The sequence below is a fragment of the Eleutherodactylus coqui genome, chromosome 6 (genome assembly GCF_035609145.1).
Source record: "Eleutherodactylus coqui strain aEleCoq1 chromosome 6, aEleCoq1.hap1, whole genome shotgun sequence".
NCBI classification, from domain to species: domain Eukaryota; kingdom Metazoa; phylum Chordata; class Amphibia; order Anura; family Eleutherodactylidae; genus Eleutherodactylus; species Eleutherodactylus coqui.
The window spans coordinates 116,446,920-116,473,016 of NC_089842.1; the positions used below are offsets into that span (position 1 = coordinate 116,446,920).

General features: G+C 44.6%; 1 long non-coding RNA gene across 1 annotated transcript; it reads left to right on the forward strand.

The window, feature by feature from the left end:
* The first annotated feature begins 1,232 nt into the window (after positions 1-1,232).
* Positions 1,233-16,406, forward strand: LOC136631434 (uncharacterized). The gene is made up of 4 exons (XR_010793013.1): positions 1,233-1,385; positions 1,485-1,519; positions 2,062-2,119; positions 16,278-16,406. It is a non-coding gene; the product is annotated as an uncharacterized lncRNA (long non-coding RNA).
* The last annotated feature ends 9,691 nt before the right edge of the window (positions 16,407-26,097 follow it).

The following is a 26,097-nucleotide window of genomic DNA, read 5'->3' on the forward strand; positions in this document are numbered from 1 at the left end:
CGTTTAAAAAAATCACAACTTGTCCCGCAAAAAACAAGCCCTCATATGGCCATGTCAATGGAAAAATGAAAAAGTTATGGCTCTTGAGACGCAACTGCAAAATTAGTTGAAATTCAATGATTAGACCATTTTAAAAAACCTGCCCTGGTGGGCATGACAGGGTGGTAGGAAACCCGCCACTCAAGGGGTTAATAGATGATTTGAGATAAATTTGGTGCACTATTTGGGTTCCTGACACTGTGCACTAAACACCAACTTAAAATACTGGGTGGTGGGGTAGGGTAGTATATTAAACTGTTTGATGTTTATAGCACCCAATGACAGCACAGCTTTCATGTATCACTATCAATATAGCACAGTGGCCCAGAAAACAAGTGCTTGCGGTCCCCATGCTGTTCCTATTGATGGTAATACATTTCATGTCCTAGAGGTTTTCAAGAGGAGCCAAAAATGTTAAATACATTAAAAAGAAATATTACAGACTGTGAAGTATTAAAAAATAAATTAATTAATAATTGTTGAAAATGGTGGTTGATTTCTGCACCTGTCTATATGCAGCAAAGACTATAATGAGTATTCTAATTGAGAAATAGCATTAGAAAATATTTATATAGATTTATGTTTCTCATGGCAATGCCTGGTATATAAACTAGTATATCATCTAAATAATGATATGATGCATATAATGTTATGGGATTCAGTGCAGAATTATGGACCTATTTAGATTAAACAGAAAAAAGTAACGTAAGTGTGCAGCTTTACTGCTCCTTACACTTCATAATATGCACAACTTGCAGTTAGCGAAAGGCTGGCATGTACTAAGAAGCACATAATAGACTGTAGTATGATTGCAAAATAAGATTTTTATTGTGAATTTCTTGTTAAATGATTGGCTAATAAATTGGTGTCAACACTTTGTTTTTGGAACTTATCTTTGGACTGATAGTTCTGGGACCTAATGTGATCATCTAGTACATCATGAGGTATTGTACAACTTCTGGCTATTTGTGTTATCAAAATTGTGATAAATGTAAACATGTCACATTGAACTGTGTGTTTTCCTTGAGGGGATTGGTATGACTTTCTTGATGCTTAGCACATGATTACGAATCTTTGTGTATCAGCCATAAATTTCTATTAAACAGGTTGCCTGAGTATAATTATTTTTTTCTTAAATGGCCAGGCCTCCTCTGAAATAACAAAAGAGCAGATACTTACCTCTTGGAAGCAGAGATACGGCTCCAGTGAATTTCCTGCTGTCATTGCTGGCCAGAACTCAGGTGATGGGACCTGGACTGGAGTTCAAGGAATTAAACTGATCTTCTCCTTATGAAAAGTCAAGCACGACGTTCATTTGAGACTGTTAGCACCTCTTTTTTAGATAAGTAGGGTGTACACTCTTTACATATAATTTATGATTTAAAATGTTTTAATTGAAAGCTATAACAATGAGGCCAGACTCACACTACTGTGTTTACCTGCAGGCCACATGTATCTCTCACGCGTGAGTAAGCATCAAGTAAGCAATGACGTGTACTTGCTGCATAACACCAAACCTCATACACTATTTTGTTGTGTCAAAATTGTGATAAAGGTAAAAATGTAGCATTGAACTATGTATTTTCCTTGAGGGGATAGGTATGACTTTCCTGATACTTAGCACATGATTATGAATCTTTGTGTATCAGTTATAAATTTCTATGGGACAGGTTGCCTGAGTATAATTTATTTTTTTCTTAAATGGCCAGGCCTGTTCTAAAATAACAAGAGTAGATACTTACCTCTTGGAAGCAGAGGTGTGACTCCAGTGAATATATATAATGATAAGGTAATCAGTACAGAATTATGGACCTATTTAGACTAAACAGAAAAAAACTAACTTGAGTGTGCAGCTTTACTGCTCCTTACACTTCATTATACGCACAACTTGCAGTTAGCAAAAGGCAGGCATGTACTAAAAAGCATATAATAGACTGTGGTATGATTGCAAAATAAGATTTTTATTGCAAATTTCTTGTTATATGATCGGCTAATAAATTGTTGTCAACACTTTGTTTTTAGAACTTATCTTTTGACTGATAGTTCTGGGACCTAATGTGATCATCTAGTACATCATGAGGTATGGTAAAACTTCTAGCTATTTTTGTTATCAAAATTGTAATGAAGGTAAACATGTAGCATTGAACTGTGTGTTTTCCCTGAGGGGATTGGTATGACTTTCTTGATGCTTAGCACATGATTACGAATCTTTGTGTATCAGCCATAAATGTCTATTAAACAGGTTGCCTGAGTATAATTATTTTTTTTCTTAAATGGCCAGGCCTCCTCTGAAATAACAAAGGGATCGGAGTGACTTTCGTGATGCCTAGCACATGATTATGAATCTTTGTGTATCAGTCATTTTAAAGAAGAGGTTTCTAGAGAAAAAATATCCAGAAAAACTTATAGATGCAGCATATGAGAAAATATTAAAAGAAAAGGAAAAAGAAGCAGAACTAATAGAAGGAGAAAAAGAAAAACCCAAACAAAATAAGAACCCTAACAAAAAGGAGAAAATTAAACCAGGATTAGCTTTTATAACTAAATACAACAATCAAACCCAAGAAATTCAGAAAATAATACAGAAAAATTGGCCTACTGTTAAAAGTGATCCCCTCCTGCGAGAATCCATTGAAGAGTACCCTAGATTGATATTTAGGTAAAACAGGACCATATAGAACCTCATAGCTCCTTAATAACCAGAACAAAAGAAGAAGAAAACAAAAACCTTTTTTATATCAAAACCGGGAATTTATAAGTGCAATAAAAGCAAATGCAAATGTTGCCAACACATTAGATATAGTAGAGAATATATTGAAATGGGACAAAAGGAAAAACTGATTAAGATTTAAAACAAATATAGATTAAACTGTGGCGGTAGATTCATTATATACCTATTAGAGTGTACATGTGGAAAGAAATATGTAGGTAGAACCAAAAATGCACTGAAGGTCACATATCGCCAACCATACATTTAATATTTAATATTAGAAGGGGATTCATTAAACACAGTGTATCCCGTCATTTTATGGAATCCCACGATTGTCGGGCGGAACATCTCTCTGTAACACCACTTGAACATGTTCAATCAAAATCCATCAGTCAATTAAGGAAGAAGGAAAGAAAGGAAATGTATTGGATATACAGATTAAAGACTCCGTTAGGTTTGAACGAGGTGCTCAAGAAGATATGACAGCCCAGACATATATAAGCCATGATACCAGATTCAATAATAGTATTGACTGTAAGATCCAGGTAATTTATAAATACAAAAGGAATGAATAATACTAAGATTTGATAATACATCCAAGAGAAAAAGTTTTAAATTACGATATAAATAATATATTTAATACATTTTTTTTATAAAGATATGATAAGGATGACCTTTTTACTTTTTATCTTTATATTTAAATTGTTTTATGAAATGGAATGTTTCCTTGACTAATTTTGGGGTGAGAAAAACAAATATGACAAGGAAATTTTTTTATTAGCTCTAGTTTCTGTGATATACAATAGGCGGAAGTATGTTATTTTAATGAAATATGTTATCCCAATAGGTGGAAGTATGTTATTTTAATGAAATATGTTATCCCAATAGGTGGAAGTATGTTATTTTAAGAGAAAATTATACATTTTAATTACATATGCTCACAACATTGAAAGTGCATTTGGATTTTTTTAATGACAGTTACATTCTAAGAGTTCTAAATTGATGGAAGAATTCCTGGCAAGTGGTTTGGTGTGTAGACAATCATGTAGAGACTTAATGGGATCGTTTTCTTTTAGCTTGCCTCTTGTAAGTGAGTTCTGGAGCATCCCTACACACAGACTAGCAGTAATCTGCAAGCATTGCTTCATTAAAATGGTCCTGTTATCTATGTTCCATTACAGAAATATTGTGGCAGAATCTTCATGTATTTTTCCAGAAGTACTGCCACCAACTGATTGTAGTTATCATCTCTTGTGTTGCCTAAGAATCCATGAATAACTCCCTTTAAGGCTTGCCAAGCTTCCTTTTCTTTTCCCTCCAAAACTTGGTCAAATGCAGGTACCATTACAAGTTGTCGAATTTGTGGCCCAACAAATATACCTTCCTTAACCTTTGTATCACTCAATCTAGGAAATTTGTCTCTTAAAGGGGTTGTCCCGCGGCAGCAAGTGGGTCTATACACTTCTGTATGGCCATAATAATGCACTTTGTAATGTACATCGTGCATTAATTATGAGCCATACAGAAGTTATAAAACGTTTTATACTTACCTGCTCCATTGCTGGCGTCCTCGTCTCCATGGTGCCGACTAATTTTCGCCCTCCGATGGCCAAATTAGCCGCGCTTGCGCAGTCCGGGTCTTCTGCAGTCTTCTATGGAGCCGCTCGTGCAGAATGCAGGCTCCGTGTAGCTCCGCCCCGTCACGTGCCGATTCCAGCCAATCAGGAGGCTGGAATCGGCAATGGACCGCACAGAAGAGCTGCGGTCCACGGAGACAGAGGATCCCGGCGGCCATCTTCAGCGGTAAGTATTGAAGTCACCGGAGCGCGGGGATTAAGGTAAGCGCTCCGGTAAGCTTTCTTTACCTCCCTGCATCGGGGTTGTCTCGCGCCGACCGGGGTGGGGGGGTTGAAAAAAAAAAAAACCCGTTTCGGCGCGGGACAACCCCTTTAAGTACTTAAATACCTGTCCTTCCTGGTTCATACATTTGACATTTTTTTTCATTAAACCCAGCTTTATATGTAGAGGTGGAAGAAGAAGATCTTTTGGGTGCACGAGAGGCTCGGAAATGACATTTTTCTCAGCAGAGTCAAAATTTCTTGCAGGCCAGTCCGCTTGAATGTAATGTGATTTCCTATCCCCACTGTCCCACATACATATAATTATAATTTGTTGTTCGTTCACTGGCTGTGCCTATACTGAATATTATCTTTCATTTTTGCATAATCCAGTAATACATAAGCCATAAACTGAACGATAACACTTTGTTACAAGGGTTTATTTTCCTATGTATCTGTGTTCTTGCCTATATTCGGGGGGGGGGGGGTTAATCCAAATACGGCAACCAAAATTGTCTGTTAGGCAACATAATGAAGGTATAGTTATCATAAGAAAGTAGGATATTCAATATTGTACCATTTTGCTGATTACTGCTGAAATATTCAAAGAAAGAACACTGGCATACATAAAAGAAATAAGTGAACTATGCAAAACATTGCATCTAACTTCCCATATTTACATGTTGCTTATGGAAGTTCTTTGTTATTATTAGAGATGAGCGAACGTACTCGTCCGAGCTTGATACTCGTTCGAGTATTAGCGTGTTCAAGATGCTCGTTATTCGTAACGAGTACCACGCGATGTTCGAGTTACTTTCACTTTCATCTCTGAGACGTTAGCACGCTTTTCTGGCCAATAGAAAGACAGGGAAGGCATTACAACTTCCCCCTGCGACGTTCAAGCCCTATACCACCCCCCTGCAGTGAGTGGCTGGCGAGATCAGGTGTCACCCGAGTATAAAAATCGGCCCCTCCCGTGGCTTGCCACAGATGCATTCTGACATAGAGGAGGGAAAGTGCTTCTGCTGGTGCTGCTGCTATAGGGAGAGCGTTAGGAGTATTTTAGGCTTCAAGAACCCCAACAGTCCTTCTTAGGGCCACATCTAACCGTGTGCAGTACTGTGGAGGCTGCTTTTTGCAGTGTTGCACCTTTTTTTTTTTTTTTGTATATCGGCCGTGCAGAGCATTGCGCCCTGCAGTAATTAGACATGGTGCAGGGCCAGTAGTGGTGAGGCAGGGACAGAAGACATATATTGTGAGGCAGGGACAGAACACATATATTGTGAGGCAGGGACAGAAGACATATTGATTGAATATAGGCAGTGGGTCTTTGCAAAAACAATTGGGGAAAAAAATCTATTTGGGCTGGCTGTGACTGTCCTCAGTGTTCTGGGTCTGTGCTGGGTGTAGTAGTCCTCCTCATTCATACGCAGCCAGCTAAGTGTTACAGCAGGCTTGCGCAAAATTATTTCCTGGCTCTGTCTGGGCTGTTAAATCACCGCTGTATTGCAGTCCACAGTGCAACACTCTGCAGTTCTTTGACATACTCCAGGGCCAGAAGTGGTGACGCAGAGAGAGAAGAGATATATTGATTGAATATAGGCAGTGGGCCTTTGCAAAAACAATTGGGGAAAAAAATCTATTTGGGCTGGCTGTGACTGTCCTCAGTGTTCTGGGTCTGTGCTGGGTGTATAGTGCTCCTCATTCATACGCAGCCAGCTAAGTGTTACAGCAGGCCTGCGCAAAATTGTTTCCTGGCTCTGTCTGGGCTGTTAAATCACCGCTGTATTGCAGTCCACAGTGCAACACTCTGCAGTTCTTTGACATACTCCAGGGCCAGAAGTGGTGACGCAGAGAGAGAAGAGATATATTGATTGAATATAGGCAGTGGGCCTTTGCAAAAACAATTGGGGAAAAAAATCTATTTGGGCTGGCTGTGACTGTCCTCAGTGTTCTGGGTCTGTGCTGGGTGTAGTAGTCCTCCTCATTCATACGCAGCCAGCTAAGTGTTACAGCAGGCTTGCGCAAAATTATTTCCTGGCGTTCCATAAGCGAAGTTAGCCTCCAAACACAGGCCAATAACCGGCACATTTAATTACAGCGTTCTGTTTCTGCATTACTGGTAATACAGCATGCTGAGGGGTAGGGGTAGGCCTAGAGGACGTGGACGCGGCCGAGGACGTGGAGGCCCAAGTCAGGGTGTGGGCACAGGCCGAGCTCCTGATCCAGGTGTATCACAGCCGACTGCTGCGGAATTAGGAGAGAGGCACGTTTCTGGCGTCCCCACATTCATCGCACAATTAATGGGTCCACGCGGTACACCTTTATTAGAAAATGAGCAGTGTGAGCAGGTCCTGTCGTGGATGGCAGAAAGTGCATCCAGCAATCTATCGTCCACCCACAGTTCTGCGCCGTCCACTGCTGCAACTCAGAATCCTCTGGCTGCTGCTCCTCCTTCCTCCCAGCCTCCTCACTCCATTACAATGACACATTCTGAGGAGCGGGCAGACTCCCAGGAACTGTTCTCGGGCCCCTTCTCAGATTGGGCAGCAGTGGTTCCTCTCCCACCAGAGGAGTTTGTCGTGACTGATGCCCAACCATTGGAAAGTTCTCGGGGTCCAGGGGATGAGGCTGGGGACTTCCGGCAACTGTCTCAAGACCTTTCAGTGGGTGAGGAGGCCGATGACGATGAGACACAGTTGTCTATCAGTGAGGTAGTAGTAAGGGCAGTAAGTCCGAGGGAGGAGCGCACAGAGGATTCGGAGGAAGAGCAGCAGGACGATGAGGTGACTGACCCCACCTGGTTTGCTACGCCTACTGAGGACAGGTCTTCAGAGGGGGAGGCAAGGGCAGCAGCAGGTCAGGTTGCAAGAGGCAGTGCGGTGTCCAGGGGTAGAGGCAGGGCCAGACCGAATAATCCACCAACTGTTTCCCAAAGCGCCCCCTCGCGCCATGCCACCCTGCAGACGCCGAGGTGCTCAAAGGTGTGGCAGTTTTTCACTGAGAGTGCAGACGACCGACGAACAGTGGTGTGCAACCTTTGTCGCGCCAAGATCAACCGGGGAGCCACCACCACCAGCCTCACCACCACCAGCATGCGCAGACATATGATGGCCAAGCACCCCACAAGGTGGGACGAAGGCTGTTCACCTCCTCTGGTTTGCACCGCTGCCTCTCCCCCTGTGCCCCAACCTGCCACTGAGATCCAACCCCCCTCTCAGGACACAGGCACTACCGTCTCCTGGCCTGCACCCACACCCTCACCTCCGCTGTCCTTGGCCCCATCCACCAATGTCTGTCAGCGCAGCGTCCAGCCGTCGCTAGCGCAAGTGTTTGAGCGCAAGCGCAAGTACGCCGCCACGTGCCTGCACGCTCAAGCGTTAAATGTGCACATTGCCAAATTTATCAGCCTGGAGATGCTGCCGTATAGGGTTGTGGAAACGGAGTCCTTCAAAGCTATGATGGCGGCGGCGGCCCCGCGCTACTCAGTTCCCAGTCGCCACTACTTTTCCCGATGTGCCGTCCCAGCCCTGCACGACCACGTCTCCCGCAACATTGTACGCGCCCTCACCAATGCGGTTAGTGGCAAGGTCCACCTAACTACGGACACGTGGACAAGCACAGGCGGGCAGGGCCACTACATCTCCCTGACGGCACATTGGGTGAATTTAGTGGAGGCTGGGACAGAGTCAGAGCCTGGGACCGCTTACGTCCTACCCACCCCCAGAATTGCGGGCCCCAGCTCGGTGGTGGTATGTTCGGCGGTGTTTGCTTCCTCCACTAAAGCACCCTCCTCCTCCTCCTCCTCCTCAACCTCTGTCTGGCAATCTAGATGTGTCAGCAGCAGCAGGACGTCGCCAGCAGTCGGTGTCGCGCGGCGTGGCAGCACAGCGGTGGGCAAGCGTCAGCAGGCCGTGCTGAAACTACTCAGCTTAGGAGATAGGAGGCACACGGCCCACGAACTGCTGCAGGGTCTGACAGAGCAGACCGACCGTTGGCTTGCGCCGCTGAGCCTCCAACCGGGCATGGTCGTGTGTGACAACGGCCGTAACCTGGTGGCGGCTCTGCAGCTCGGCAGCCTCACGCACGTGCCATGCCTGGCCCACGTCTTTAATTTGGTGGTTCAGCGCTTTCTGAAAAGCTACCCACGCTTGTCAGACCTGCTCGTAAAGGTGCGCCGGCTCTGCGCACATTTCCGCAAGTCCCACACGGACGCTGCCACCCTGCGGACCCTGCAACATCGCTTTAATCTGCCAGTGCACCGACTGCTGTGCGAAGTGCCCACACGGTGGAACTCTACGCTCCACATGTTGGCTAGGCTCTATGAGCAGCGTAAAGCTATAGTGGAATACCAACTCCAACATGGGCGGCGCAATGGGAGTCAGCCTCCTCAATTCTTTTCAGAAGAGTGGGCCTGGTTGGCAGACATCTGCCAGGTCCTTCGAAACTTTGAGCAGTCTACCCAGGTGGTGAGCGGGGATGCTGCAATCATTAGCGTCACCATTCCTCTGCTATGCATCTTGAGAAGTTCCCTGTAAACCATAAAGGCAGCCGCTTTGCGCTCGGAAACCGATCCGGGGGAAGACAGTATGTCGCTGGATAGTCAGAGCACCCTCCTGTCTATATCTCAACGCATTGAGGAGGAGGAGGAGCATGAGGAGGATGAGGAGGAGGGGGAAAAGACAGCTTGGCCCACTGCTGACGGTACCCATGCTGCTTGCCTGTCATCATTTCAGCGTGTATGGCCTGAGGAGGAGGAGGAGGAGGATCCTGAAAGTGATCTTCCTAGTGAAGACAGCCATGTGTTGCGTACAGGTACCCTGGCACACATGGCTGACTTCATGTTAGGATGCCTTTCTCGTGACCCTCGCATTCAACGCATTCTGGCCACTACGGATTACTGGGTGTACACACTGCTCGACCCACGCTATAAGGAGAACCTTCCCACTCTCATTCCCGAAGAGGAAAGGGGTTCGAGAGTGTTGCTATACCACAGGACCCTGGCGGACAAGCTGATGGTAAAATTCCCATCCGACAGCGCTAGTGGCAGAAGGCGCAGTTCCGAGGGCCAGGTAGCAGGGGAGGAGCGGATATCGAGCAGCATGTACAGCCCAGACAGTGCAACAGTCTTTAAGGGCCTGGACAGCTTTAAGGCTCCCCACCAAGACTGTGTCACCGCTCCCCAGTCAAGGCTGAGTCGGCGGGAGCACTGTAAAAGGATGGTGAGGGAGTACGTAGCGGATCGCACGACCGTCCTCCGTGACGCCTCTGCCACCTACAACTACTGGGTGTCGAAGCTGGACACGTGGCCTGAACTAGTGCTGTATGCCCTGGAGGTGCTTGCTTGTCCTGCGGCTAGCGTCTTGTCGGAGAGGGTGTTTAGTGCGGCTAGGGGAATCATCACAGATAAGCGTACCCGCCTGTCAACCGACAGTGCCGACAGGCTAACACTCATCAAGATGAACAAAGCCTGGATTTCCCCAGACTTCTCTTCTCCACCAGCGGACAGCAGCGATACGTAAGCAATACGTAGGCTGCACCCGCGGTTGGAAGCTACGTTCTCTCTCACCATCCAAAACGGGGACATTTCTGCTTCATCAATCTGTGTCTAATATTCCTCCTCCTCCTCCTGCTCCTCCTCCTGAAACCTCACGTAATCACGCTGAACGGGCAATTTTTCTTAGGGCCACAAGGCTCACTCATAATTTTTCTAAACAATTTTTATATGTTTCAATGCTCTTAAAAGCGTTGAAACTTTAACTTGAACCAATTTTTCGTTAAACTGGGCTGCCTCCAGGCCTAGTTAACACTTAAGCCACATTAACCAAAGCGATTAATGGGTTTCACCTGCCCTCTTGGTTGGCCATGGCCAATTTTTTCAGGTACATTAGTACTGTTGATACAGCAATTTTTGTGGGCCCTCGCCTACAGTGTAATCAAATAAATTTTTAGCCCACCTGCATTACAGCTGATGTTACATCAGCTGTGCTGGGCACTGCAATGGGATATTTTTATGTACCGCCGGTGGGTTCCAGGGAGCCACCCATGCTGTAGGTGCACACGGAGTTTAACCTACATGTGTCCACTTGTAAAGAACCCCAGTCTGACTGGGGCATGCAGTGTGGGCCGAAGCCCACCTGCATTAAGCACGACATTACTACCTCAGCTGTGTTGGGCAATGCAATGGGATATTTCTATGTACCGCCGGTGGCTTCCTGGCACCCACCCATGCTGTGGGTGCACACGGAGTTTAACCTACATGTGTCCACTTGTAAAGAACCCCAGTCTGACTGGGGCATGCAGTGTGGGCCGAAGCCCACCTGCATTAAGCACGACATTACTACCTCAGCTGTGTTGGGCAATGCAATGGGATATTTTTACGTACCGCCGGTGGGTTCCAGGGAGCCACCCATGCTGTAGGTGCACACGGAGTTTAACCTAAATTTGTCCACTTGTAAAGAACCCCAGTCTGACTGGGGCATGCAGTGTGGGCCGAAGCCCACCTGCATTAAGCACGACATTACTACCTCAGCTGTGTTGGGCAATGCAATGGGATATTTCTATGTAACGCCGGTGGCTTCCTGGCACCCACCCATGCTGTGGGTCCACAGGGAGTTGTAACTGCATCTGTCCACTTGTAAAGAACCCCAGTCTGACTGGGGCATGCAGTGTGGGCCGAAGCCCACCTGCATTAAGCACAACATTACTACCTCAGCTGTGTTGGGCACTGCAATGGGATATTTTTATGTACCGCCGGTGGGTTCCAGGGAGCCACCCATGCTGTTGGTCGACAGGGACTTCACAATAGGGAGTTGTACCTGCCTGTGTCTAGGAATTAAAAACCGCGGTCTGACTGGGGCATGCAGACACCTTGACAGAATGAATAGTGTGTGGCACATAGGTTCCTCATTGCTATGCCCACGTGTGCAGCTCCTGATGGCGGTGGCACAGGATTCTATTTCTCATTGCTTCTGTACAGCATTGTGGGCTATCGCCCCGCCCCTTTTAAAGAGGGTCACTGCCTAGCCGTGCCAACCCTCTGCAGTGTGTGCCTGCGGTTCCTCGTCATGGCAGACGCACTTCTAAATAGACATGAGGGTGATGTGGCATGAGGGCAGCTGAAGGCTGCGCAGGGACACTTTGGTGTGCGCTGTGGACACTGGGTCGTGCGGGGGGGTTGGGCAGCATGTAACCCAGGAGAAGTGGCAGCGGAGTGTCATGCAGGCAGTGATTGTGCTTTGTTGGAGGTAGTGTGATGCTTAGCAAAGGTATGCCATGCTAATGAGGGCTTTTCAGAAGTAAAAGTTTTTGGGAGGGAGGGGCCCACTTTTGCCGCTATTGTGGCTTAATAGTGGGACCTGTGAACTTGAGATGCAGCCCAACATGTAGCCCCTCGCCTGCCCTATTGGTTGCTGTGCCGTTCCCATCACTTTCTTGAATTGCCCAGATTTTCACACAAGGAAACCTTAGCGAGCATCGGCGAAATACAAAAATGCTCGGGTCGCCCATTGACTTCAATGGGGTTCGTTACTCGAAACGAACCATCGAGCATCGCGAAAAGTTCGTCCCGAATAACGAGCACCCGAGCATTTTGGTGCTCGCTCATCTCTAGTAAACATCCCATCTGACAGCGCTGGTGGCAGAAGGCGCAGTTCCAAGGGCGCAGGCAGGGGAACACTCTCCAAGGCCTTTGCCAGCTTTATAGTTCCCCAGCAAGACTGCGTCACCACTCCCAAGTCAAGCCTAACTTGGAGGGAGCACTGTAAAAAGATAGTGAGGGAGTACGTAGCCGATCATACCACCGTCCTCCCTGATGCCTCGGCTCCATACAACTATTGGGTGTCAAATCTGGACACGTGGCACGAACTTGCGCTGTATGCCCTGGAGGTGCTGGCTTGCCCTGCTGCTAGCGTCTTGTCAGAGAGGGTGTTTAGTGCAGCTGGGGGAATCATCACGGACAAGCGTACCCGCCTGTCAACTGCCAGTGCTGACATGCTTACACTCGTAAAGATGAACAAAGCCTGGATTTTCCCAGACTTCTCTTCTCCACCAGCGGAGAGCAACGGAACCTAAAGATTCTTTTCGCTGCAACCGCAGATAAAAGCACTCTTCTCTATCACCGGGAAAACGGCGTATTTATCTTAGTCAATCTGTCTCTGACATTAGTCCTCCTCCTGCTACTCCTCCTACAGAAACAACATGCCATCACGCTGAATGGCCAATTTTTCTGCGGCCCAAAAGGCTCATCTACATCTACCAATGTTTTTACAATTTTTCTAAGTTTCAAAAGTATTGAGACTGTAACATGAACCAATTTTTTCAACATGGCTGCCTCCAGGCTCTGTTACAAATTAAGCAACAGTGTGCTGTATCTTTAAAAAAATGTTTATGGGTTTCAACTGCCCTCTTGGTTGATAAATTTTTCAGAGGTACACTTGTACTCTTGGTACACTAATTTTTGGGGCCCACGCATACACTCTTATCCAACTAATTTTTCGGGCCTTCGCCTACGCTCATGGTATCCCAATGTTTCAGAGGTTGGCCTATACTATTACTACAGAAATTTTACTGAGGTCTGCCTGCCTGCCAATACTTCTGCTACAAGAATGTTACAGGGGTCTGCCTGTACTTCTGCCACGTAAATGTTACAGTGGTCTGCCTATACTTCTGCTACAGAAATGTTACTGGGATCTGTCTATTGTGTTACTACAGAAATGTTACAGGGATCTGCGTATACTTCTACTACAAAAATGTTACTGGGGTCTGCCTTTACTGCTGCCACGTAAATTTTACAGGGGTCTGCCTATATTTCTACTACAGAAATGGTGCTGGGGTCTGCCTATACTGCTGCTACTGAACTGATACTGGGGTCTGCCTATACTGCTGCTTCATAAATGTTACTGAGGTCTGCCTATACTTCTGCCACATAAATGTTACATGGGTCTGCCTATACTGCTGCTACATAACTGTTACTGGGGTCTGCCTATATTTCAACAGCAGAAATGGTGGTGGGGTCTGCCTATAATGCTGCTACAGAAATGATACTGGGGTTTGCCGATACTGCTGCTACATAACTCTTACTGGGGTCTGCCTATACTTCTGCCACATAAATGTTACAGGAGTCTGCCTATACTTCTGCTACAAGAATGTTACTGGGGTCTGCCTATACTTCTGCCACGTAAATGTTACAGGGGTCTGCGTATACTGCTCCTACTGAAATGTTACAGGGATCTGCCAATACTGCTGCTACAAAAATGTTACTAGGGTGTCTGTGTATACTTCTGCTACTAAAATGTTACAGGGGTCTGCCTATACTTCTGCTAATAAAATGTTACTGGGTCTGCCTATACTTCTGCTAATGAAATGTTACTGGGTCTGTCTATACTGTTACTACAGAAATGTTACTGGGGTCCCCGTAGACTTCTGCAACGTAACTGTTACTGGGGTCAGTTTATACCTTTGCTACATGAATATTACAGGGGTCTGTGTATACTATGGGTGCACTAAGTCTTCCCATCGCGGTTTTCTACCTATCTGGTTAAAAAAAAACCCCGACTGACTAGGGCATGGATTGTGGGTCGAGGCCAACATGTATTTTCTCTCACATTACCACAGCTATCCGGGGCACTGCAATGGGATTTCCTGATGTACCGTCTGTGTGTTCCTGCTAGCCACCCATGCTGTGGGTGCACACAGACTTGCCATAGCGGAGTTGTACCTACCTGGCACTTTTGAGAAAACATAGAATGTCTAGGACATGGAGTGTGGGCCGCAGCCAACATGTATTTCCTCTCACGTAACCTCAGCTATCCGGGGCACTGCAATGGGATTTCTTGATGTACCGTCTGTGTGTTCCTGCGAGCCACCCATGCTGTGGGTGCACACAGACTTGCCATAGCGGAGGTGTACATGCCTGGCACTTTTGAAAAAACTTAGAATGTCTAGGGCATGAAATATGGGCCGCAGCTACCATGTATTTCCTCTCACCTAACCTCAGCTATCCGGGGCACTGCAATTGGATTTCTTGATGTACTGTCTGGGGGTTCCTGCTAGCCACCCATGCTGTGGGTGCACACATACTTCCCATTGAGGTGCTTTACCTGTCTGTCCCCAAAACACTGACAGACTTGGGTACGGTGCAGAGTGCAGATGGTTTACCCCTTGCGTTGTCGATGAGGTATCTGACACCCAAACAGAATGAGTAGTCTGTGGACACATGGAGTCCCCATTGCTATGTCACTCGCAGCACCTTGAGCCACACAAGGTGTTTGCTGGGACAGAGGCTGACCCAGGGCCAGCTCACATACTTCCCACACCGAGTATTGCTGCCTTGAGGAGATGTGGAGATGTATTGGGCTGGCAGCAGACTCCCCTTTATGCCCACGTTTGCAGCTCCTGGCACAGGATTGGAATGAAGATGGAACTTCAATCTATTATTAATTCTCAACAGCATTGTGGGCTATCGCCCCCCCCCCCCCCTTTCAAAGAGGGTCGCTGCCTGGCCCTGCCAACCCTTTGCAGTGTGTGCCTTCGGTTCCTCTTGATCGCAGACGCACATGAAAATAGACATGAGGTTGGTGTAGCTATGAAGCGAGCGTGTGGCATGAGGGTAGCTGAAGGCTGTGCAGGGGCACTTTTGTGTGCGCTGCGGACGCAGGGTCTTGCGGGGGGAGGGGGGGTTGGGAAGCATATAACACAGGAGAAGAGGCAGCGGTGTCTACCGAAGGCAGTGATTGTGCTTGGTTGGAGGTAGTGTGGTGCTTTGCTAAGGTGTGCCTTGCTAAAGAGGGTTTGTCCAAAGTAAAAATTGTTAGGGGGGGGGGCACTCTTGCCGCTATTGTGGCTTAATAGTGAGACCTGGGAACCTGAGATGCAGGCCTGCATGTTGCCCCTCGCCTGCCCTATCCGTTTCTGTGTCGTTTCCATCACTTTCGTAGGTTTTGCAGATTTTCACAAATGAAAAACTTAGCGAGCATCAGTCATATACAAAAATGCTCGAGTCGCCCATTGACTTCAATGGGGTTTGTTACTCAAAACGAACTCTCGAGCATCACAGAAAGTTCAACTCGAGCAACTAGTACCTGAGAATTTTGGTGCTCGCTCATCTCTAATTTTGATGAATGTGGTCATTCAGGAAGTCAATTACAGTTTAGGATCATCGATACAGTCAAGAGAAACCTGCGAGGTGGAGACAGGGAGCGACATTTGAAGCTTTTGGAGGCCAAGTGGATTTTCGATCTTGATGCACTGGCCCCCAATGGCTTAAATTTGGATTATAATTAGAGATGAGCGAACGTACTCGTTTCGAGTACTTCTGTACTCGGGTGAAAAGATTCGGGGGGCGCCGGGGGGCGGGGGGAGGTGTGGGGGGAAGCGGGGGGTAGCAGCGGGAAACAGGGGGGAGCCCTCTCTCTCTCCCTCTCCCCCCCCCACTCCCTGCTGCAACCCCCACTCACCCACGGCGCCCCCCGAATCTTCTCGCCCGAGTACGGAAGTACTCGAAAATCGCGGCGCTCGGGCGAAAAAGGGGCGTGGCCGAGTAGGTTCGCTCATCTCTAATTATAATCCGTTATTATACATTTCGTGAATAGTTTGCATATCTGATGATTGTATTATGACATGGTATGTTATTTGTTCTCATACTTGCTTCTGTGATCTGGTTTTTAATTCTGTTTTTTTTTTATTTTTAGATTATTCGTCATTGGATGAATCAGTGGAATTGGACACGGAATCTACTGCACATACAAGAATTTGTGATGTGGGGCCGATTGTTATATGTCCTTTTTTGCCACGAATAAATGTTGTGATTTTTTTTTGTGCATTTTTCTGTGACATGTAGTTCTTGGGGCTGTGCATGACTTTGTACATTTTTGATCGGGATATTCTTTGCATTCCACGACTGCCCGTTACAATGTACAATGTGCAATGGATGAGTGGGTAGCATATGCAAATAACGAGGTTGTGATAGTGTTCCTGCTAGTATAATAAGTTAGGATTACTCAGTTTGTATGGTAACCTAGCGTGGTTTACCTTTTTTGATCTATGACAGTTTCTGCAGGTCCATCTGTTATGATTTGTGAATGGTTTCTATGATAATCATTTTTTTTCTTGTCATTGGATGAATCAGTGGAATTGGACACGGAATCTACTGCACATACAAGAATTTGTGATGTGGGGCCGATTGTTATATGTCCTTTTTTGCCACGAATAAATGTTGTGATTTTTTTTTGTGCATTTTTCTGTGACATGTAGTTCTTGGGGCTGTGCATGACTTTGTACATTTTTGATCGGGATATTCTTTGTATTCCACGACTGCCCGTTACAATGTACAATGTGCGATGGATGAGTGGGTAGCATATGCAAATAACGAAGTTGTGATAGTGTTCCTGCTAGTATAATAAGTTAGGATTACGCAGTTTGTACGGTAACCTAGCGTGGTTTACCTTTTTTGATCTATGACAGTTTCTGCAGGTCCATCTGTTATGATTTGTGAATGGTTTCTATGATAATCATTTTTTTGGAGGACAGGTATGCGCATGCGCTGAGCACCTTTAATGTCTTGGTGTTTGAGGACCTTGGTATGTGTGCGCTGTCACCATGGATCTCCCTTAGATATTGGTTGGGGCTACTTTGGAGAGCTGACTGACCGTGCACTTGCGCAATGGTTGCCGTTTGTGCGGTTGCCGGCCGATGGACATTCTTTTGCCATTACAAGAGGTATTGCGGGATCGACATTCGCCCGCGCTTGCGCAGTTGATTCAGGTTTGTGGACAGCTCAGCGACGTCTCCTGGATGCCGAGTAAGGTCTCGCGAGAGCTCGCGCATGCGCAGACGCTACAGTGTTGAGCCAGCCGTGTGAGGTAGTAGCCGGCACTATAGTTACACGTCAGTGAGACGCATACCGATAGGCTCATCACACATGCCGGCGATTACCGGGGATGCATGCCACAGTATTATGCAATTGAGCACGTATGTATGCACACCTGTGTCCAATTTCTGCTCTATCCAATGAAGGTAAGGGTTTCTCTGTTGGGGAGGTACTGCTGTATGTGATGTTTCACATCATTGGTGTTGGGGGTGGAGCGATTTGTTTTTAAGGATGCATTGTGGTGTATGTCACTTAGGACTTGACAAAGACCTGCTGTGTATTCGGGTCGAAACGTTGTTTGCGTAGGCACAATAAAGTAAACTTTTTTGAAGATATCCCCCGGCGTGCTGCTCCTCCATCTATTATTCTATTGTACAGTACACTGATCCAGTATCGGTTTTGGAGCGGGCACCAGTGTTCCAGGACAATCCTCCCTTGAGGTTAAGAGGTATTGTGAATGCTGTGATCAACCAGTCTACGGTGATCACACAATTATAACAAAGAAGATTACAGCAAATTTTTCTGACTTTATTCTTTTAGGTCTGTAGCTTATTTACATCAATATGCAAAGTAGTGAAAATCACACTATACTCCCTGCAGGCAGAAATGGTACTAGATCTAGCTGGTATTGCCATGTGATTCAGTGCTGATAGCATAGAGGACATAAAGCAGGGAGCAATCTTAGCATCAAAATTATGCTTCATAAGCATCAGACAGGATGCTACACAGCATGGAAGTGATTGAATATGTACTGTGGTCTAGAAAGTCTTTAGACCCTTTCACTTTTTAAATATTTTGGTATGTTGTAGCCTTGTGAAAATTAATTTGAATTTTTTTTTGCATATTCTTTTTTTTATTGTGAAAACAAGTAAACAGGCATTCATGCATAAGACAGATTTCTGATACAGCTTGCACAAGAAGCTTGAATGTAACTTACAATAGAAAATTTACAGTTTTTCTCAGGGTATAGGGAGAAGGGGAGTAGAAGGGGAAAAAGAGGAGGGGAAAGGGAAGAGAAGGGGAAGGTGAGAGGTATCACATGTGATTCAAAACTACATGTGTCATGGTATCCCATTCCGTTGGAGACATAACCCGATATATTAACGGAGAAGAATGATAGAAATTAACAGTGAATAACACAAAGGTTGCCTATGTTCCAAGTTCTTCCTGAGCAATAAATGGAAGATGTATGGAATTTTCTCAAACAAGGGCCCCAGATAAGTCTAAATTTTTCATGGTATCTGTTAGACCAGCTCGTTAGCTCTTCAAATCTGCATATCTCATTCACCTTGGGCAGCCATTGAGATGCAGCAAACCAGGTTGTCGAACATAGAGAAATTAACAAAACTAAACAGTAAAACAAAGCGTAAACATAACATTGTGAGGACATAACAGACAATACAACCTGCCCTGAGACGGGAGGGGGGGGGGGGGGTCGGAAAGTCTCTTTAAGTCCAGCAGCTTCCTATATTTTCAGTAACAGGATAGACCTGTGCAATGAAAAAAGGAAAGAAAGCAGCGACAACAGCTCATTTTCCCCCCTTCCAGCCGGAGTTACTCCCCGAGGACCAGGAGCCAGAAAGATGTCACAACTTTTGAGGATTTCTTCTCCCGTCTCCAGATTATGGATAACACCTGTGTTTTGCAGTCTTCATTGATCAAAAGTTTTATGCGGAACCCCCAGTTGTAGGCTATTCCAACGTGTCTGAGAACCATTGTGACAGGCTGTTGGGATCTTCTGGCCTGCATGGTAGTCTGAGAGAGGTCCGAGTAAAGCTTGAGTTTTGAAAAGGGATCCAGGAGCTAAGGTGCCCTTCTTGATACTGAAATTAAAGCCTCTTTAAGATGGTAAAAATGGATCCAGGCAATTGTGTCTCGATGCGTTGCCTCCGGTAGGAACCTGGGTTTAGGGAGTCTATGAATTTTGTCGATGATAAGATCTCCCGGAGGAGTGACGGGGAGAACCTTTAGGATAAGACGTGTAGCAAAGTCTTTTAAGTTCTCTGGGGATACAGACTCAGGAATTCCCCCGGAATTTAATATTGTTTCTCCTGCTGCGGTCTTCTATATCCACTATTTTTGTCTTCAATTGGTGCACCTCATTTGCCAGAGAATAGTGAGCGTCAATTAAATCATTGTGCATTTTATTTTCCATGTGGTCAACTCTCTCTCCCAGAACTTGAACAGATTTAGTAAGAGCAGAACACGTTTCCCATGTCGGCGTGGATGGAATCGCTCAATGAGAGGATAATATTTTTAATGAAGGCGGGTTGGTCGGTAGATGGAAATTCTGTCATCCACTCCTTTGCACTGTGGGCCACTGGTATAAACATAGCAATATCCTGGAAGTTGCTTTTTCCCGCTGGAGATAGCGTAGGATTTGAGTCGCTGCCAGGAATAGTTGTCCCAGCAATACTGCCAGGAGGCGTTGTCTTATTGTCTTATTGTACTTTTCAGCACGCATTGAGTGGGGAGATGCATCTGTATAATTATTATGTATAATGTCCCCCATTTCCTCCTCTCCCCTCTCCTTTGTAACTGATCCTGGGGTTGACAGAGCCCCTCCAGATGTTATGGTATTTGGTAAGCCCCTGTCCTTTTACATGGAGTGGGGAGCTGTTATAGCTGCAGCAGCCATTTTATAGGACCTTGCTGCACCAGGAGAGGATCACCTGCTGTCCTGGTGGCTCATTCCTTCCCCCGGGGGATTTTGCAGACACAGGGAACCCCTAGAAGCACCTTTTTACATCCCCTTCAATTCTCCTACACTGTCGGGGACCACCGGGGGAGCCGCCAGACAAACGGAAAGGGACTCTGTCACTTGCCAGCTATTATCGAGGGGAGCTCCGCCACCATCCTTTCTGCTCTCTCTCTCCACTCCTCTCTGTGGCTGAGATGAAAGGGGAGTCCCCTGTGTTTTTGAGGACTCACCCAGCTTGTTGCTGATCCCAGCGGCAGTTCCGGGACCGAACCGCAGAGAGTAGTTCCTGCTGTTGTTCCCTCCTCTCTCCACTCCTGGCTCCCACATGGCAGGCAGTCTCATCTTGGAGGAGGGTTCCTTGGAGTTGAAAAAAAGCTTCTAATTATCTTGGTTGGGCTTTAGAAGCCCTTGTTTTGGTGGCCATCAGGGTCTAGGGGTTCTCAGCAGCCGAACAATAAAATTGTTCACTTTCCCTGTGCTGATGTTGCTTAAAGAAGGCTACAGCATGGAGCATTCTTTCAAGCTGCCATCTTCCTCTGGCTCACAAGCCACTCCCTAACAGGGCCGACGCCATATTTCTGAGGATTTCTGATGTAACAGATTGAGGGAGACCCTTAATCCTGATGTTTGGTCTACAGATCCTGTTCTCCTGGTCTTCTATCAGGGTTAGTACTCTGTCCATCTGGTCTCTTTGCATCATTGCATAGTCGGATAAATCATTTGTTTGCGTGAAAAGGCCTGTGCAAGTGCTTTCTAGATCCTCTACTCTATTACCAATGTGCTGGATTTCTGTTTTTATATCGGTTAATTCAGAAAAGAACTGGCTGTATAGCTTGTGCTAGAGCCTTTTTAAGAAAGTCCTTTAATATACTTGATTTTTACTTGCAGCTTGGTTCAGTTTCATTATCACTGTCCATATCTGAAACAGAGGGGTTTTCTTCTTCTGTTGTGAGCAAGGTGTTCTTTTTGGAAATGCTCGCTGGAGAGTGAGTGCTTCTCTTTTTCAAGTAGCGTTGTAAGTCAGCTTGGTTCCTAGATGTTGCCTTCTGCCTGTCTGGGTGGCTAGCTTTCTCCTTTCCCGTTTTGACCAATACGCTGCTTGGCACATGTAGTCACATCTGTGTAGGGCATTACAGAACATAATCATTATGCAGCCTAAGTTGCCAGTACAGAGTTGAATGGATATTAGAACAAGTTATGTTGCAGCAGAGTGGTGAATTTAGAAGGGTAGATTAGTGAACAAATGAGCATGGTAGGTAGGTTTGTGGTTCACCACCCTCCAGGGGGGAAAGTTCTGAGCAAATGCAGGTTTATTCCTGGCACACTATAGGAGGTTCACTCAGTGATCTATATGTAGTTATTTGCAGGGTGCATATAAAGGAGTTTCTCTGGTGATGTCATTTTGGGCTGGTACTCACTGCAATCTTAATCAGTCTTCTTCGGGAAAGTTTGCAAGCCTCCAATGTGTGGAGATAATCAGCTCTTGTATGTGCAGGGGTTCTTTGGAAGTTTCGGAGATCTTCTCAGCTCTTGCTTGCTCCAGATCACACAGGTATGCAGGCAGGGAGCTACCCGCGACTGCTGCTTTGTCGGGAGTTTCCGCTCTTCTCCCCTCACTTCAGCCAGGAATATTTGCTCCAGATGTCCTGTGGCAGTGGTGAGGTCTGTGGAGAGATTCTGCTTACTAGTGCTGTGCTCCGGGCGTTTACGGCCACAGGTGCTGTAAATTTACTCCCCTGCTCTGAGAGCCCGACTAGGACTCAACCTGCGGCATTCTTTCTTTGAGCTCCTGTCAGCACTGCGGATCTCTGTCTTCCTCTTACTGTCCCCTGGAGAACTTACAAGGGTCTGGAGAGCTCTAGTTCTGCGGAGTCCTATGTCGTAGAACATAGGTTTGCGTGTTTCCTGCGGAGCTCTCCGATTATGCAACCTCTCACTATGGTGGATAGGCCATGCCCCAATTAATTTGAAATTTACATTTTTTTCCCATCATTCTGCATTCAATACCTCATGGTGACAAAGTAAAAACAAAGTTTTAGAAATCTTTGCTTTTTTTTTAAATGGAAAGCTATCATTTTGCATTGACATATGTATTCAGACCCTTTTGATATGACATTTAAAAATTTAGTTTTGGGGGCTCCCATTTCTCTTGATCATCACGTTGATTGGCGTTCACCTGTGGTAAATTCAGTTGATTGGGCATAATTTTAAGAGACACACCCCTGTCTATATAGGGTCTCAGAGCTGACAATGCATATCAGAGCCAAAACCAAGCCATGAGGCAGAAAAAACTACCTATAAAGCCCAGAGGCCAGATTTTGTGGAGGCACAGATCTGGAGAAAGCTACAAAAGCTTTCTACTGCACTGAAAACTCTCAAGAGCACAGTGGCCTCCAAAATTTTTTCATGTAAGAAGTTTGGAACAACCAGAACTCCTCCTAGAATGAGCCAACTCACCAAACTAATTATTAAGGGTAGAAGGGCCTTGATAATAGAGATAACCAAGATTCCAAAGGTCACTCTGGGTGAGCAACAAAGATCCTGTGTGCAGATGGGAGAAAATTCCAGAAGGTCACCCATCACTTCATCACATGCCTAATAACATCCCTACAGTGAAGCATGGTGGTGTGCAGCATTCTGCTTTGGGGATGTTTTTCAGTGGCTGGGATAGGGAGACTAGTCAAGTTTAAAGGGAAGCTGACTGAATAAAAGTATAGAGATATCTATAAATATATAAAATTGAATGTATGTATGTCTGTCTGTGTGTCTGTCTGTTTGTCCTTTATGCGCTACTACACCATTCATCCGACCGCCATGAAACTTTGGAAAGTTGTTGAGTACACTCCTGGGAAGATTATAGGCATAGTACATTTATGCTATGATAAATGGCGCACGTACGAACGTCGTCGACAGTTACGCCCCCCCCCCCCCCCACATAGATCGTTTGATTTCCATCATTGCCACTAATTCTCTTACTTCCCGATGTTGTAGCAACTTGAAATTTGGCACGAGCATTGATTATGTTATAAGTAGAAAAAGCTAATAGGTCCCAACTCGATTACTCAATTCTAAGTGCAAAAGAATTAGCGTCCAAATTTTACGTATGGAATCTAATTCTCTCACTTCCAATGTAATAGAAACTTGAAATTTGGCACGAGCATTTATTATGTCAAAAATAGGAAAAGTTAATTAGTCCCAACTTGATTATTCAATTCTAAACGCCAAAGAATTAGCATCCAAATTTTACGCACGGAATCTAATTCTCTCACTTTCCAATGTTGTAGAAACATGAAATTTGGCATAAGCATTGATTATGTCATAAATAGGAAAAGTTCAAGGGTCCCAACTCCATTATGCAATTCTAAGCGCAAAAGAATTAGCGTCCAAATTTTACGTACGGAATCTAATTTTCTCACTTCCCAATATCATAGAAACTTGAAATTTGGCACGAGCAGTGATTATGACATAAAAAGGAAAAGTTAATGGGTCCCAACTCGATTATTCAATTCTAAGCGCCAAAGAATTAGCGTCCAAATTTTACGTACGGAATCTAATTTTCTCGCATCCCAATATCATAGAAACTTGAAATTTGGCACGAGCATTGATTATGACATAAATAGGAAAAGTTAATGGGTCCCAACTAGATTATTCAATTCTAAGCGCCAAAGAATTAGCGTCCAAATTTTACGTACGGAATCTAATTCTCTCACTTTCCAATGTAATAGTAACTTGAAATTTGGCACGAGCATTAATTATGTCATAAATAGGAAAAGCTAATGGGTCCCAACTCGATTATTCAATTCTAAGCACCAAAGAATTAGCGTCCAATTTTTACGTACGGAATCTAATTTTCTCGCTTCCCAATATCATAGAAACTTGAAATTTGGCACAGGAATTGATTATGTCATAAATAGGAAAAGGTAATGGGTCCCAACTCGATTATTGAATTTTAAGCGCCAAAGAATTAGCGTTCAAATTTATGTACGGAATTCAATTTTCTCGCTTCCCAATATCATAGAAACTTGAAATTTGGCACGAGCATTGATTATGACATAAATAGGAAAAGTTAATGGGTCCCAACTCGATTATTCAATTCTAAGCGCCAAAGAATTAGCGTCCAAATTTTACGTACGGAATCTAATTTTCTCGCTTCCCAATATCATAGAAACTTGAAATTTGTCACGAGCATTGATTATGACATGAATAGGAAAAGTTAATGGGTCCTAACTCGATTATTCAATTCTAAGCGCCAAAGAATTAGCGTCCAAATTTTACGTACGGAATCTAATTTTCTCGCATCCCAATATCATAGAAACTTGAAATTTGTCACGAGCATTGATTATGACATAAATAGGAAAAGTTAATGGGTCCTAACTCGATTATTCAATTCTAAGCGCCAAAGAATTAGCGTCCAAATTTTACGTACGGAATCTAATTTTTTCGCTTCCCAATATCATAGAAACTTGAAATTTGGCACGAGCATTGATTATGACATAAATAGGAAAAGTTAATGGGTCCCAACTAGATTATTCAATTCTAAGCGCCAAAGAATTAGCGTCCAAATTTTATGTACGGAATCTAATTCTCTCACTTTCCAATGTAATAGTAACTTGAAATTTGGCACGAGCATTAATTATGTCATAAATAGGAAAAGCTAATGGGTCCCAACTAGATTATTCAATTCTAAGCGCCAAAGAATTAGCGTCCAAATTTTACGTACGGAATCTAATTTTCTCGCTTCCCAATATCATAGAAACTTGAAATTTGGCACAGGAATTGATTATGTCATAAATAGGAAAAGGTAATGGGTCCCAACTCGATTATTGAATTTTAAGCGCCAAAGAATTAGCGTCAAATTTTACGTACGGAATTCAATTTTCTCGCTTCCCAATATCATAGAAACTTGAAATTTGGCACGAGCATTGATTATGACATAAATAGGAAAAGTTAATGGGTCCCAACTCGATTATTTAATTCTAAGCGCCAAAGAATTAGCGTCCAAATTTTACGCACGGAATCTAATTTTGTCATTTCCCGATGTCATAAAAACTTGAAATTTGGCACGAGCATTGATTATGTCATAAATAGGAAAAGTTCAAGGGTCCCAACTCCATTATGCAATTCTAAGCACCAAAGAATTAGCGTCCAAATTTTACGTACAGAATCTAATTTTCTCACTTCCCAATGTCATTGAAACTTGAAATTTGTCACGAGCATTGATTATGTCATAAATAGGAAAAGGTAATGGGTCCCAACTCGATTATTCAATTCTAAGCGCCAAAGAATTAGCATCCAAATTTTACGTACGGAATCTAATTTTCTCGCTTCCCAATATCATAGAAACTTGAAATTTGGCACGAGCATTGATTATGACATAAATAGGAAAAGTTCAAGGGTCCTAACTCGATTATTGAATTCTAAGCGCCAAAGAATTAGCGTCCAAATTTTACGTACGGAATCTAATTCTCTCACTTTCCAATGTTGTAGAAACATGAAATTTGGCATGAGCATTGATTATGTCATACATAGGAAAAGGTAATCGGTCCCAACTCGATTATTCAATTCTAAGCGCAAAAGAATTAGCTTCCAAATTTTACATACAGAATCTAATTCTCTCACTTCCCAATGTAATAGAGACTTGAAATTTGGCACGAGCATTGATTATGTCATAAATAGGAAAAGTTAATGGGTCCTAACTCGATTATTTATTTCTAAGCGCCAAAGAATTAGCGTCCAAATTTTACGTACGGAATATAATTTTCTCGCTTCCCAATATCATAGAAACTTGAAATTTGGCACAGGCATTGATTATGCAATACATAGGAAAAGGTAATGGGTCCCAACTCGATTATTCAATTCTAAGCGCCAAAGAATTAGCGTCCAAATTTTACGTACGGAATCTAATTTTCTCGCTTCCCAATATCATAGAAACTTGAAATTT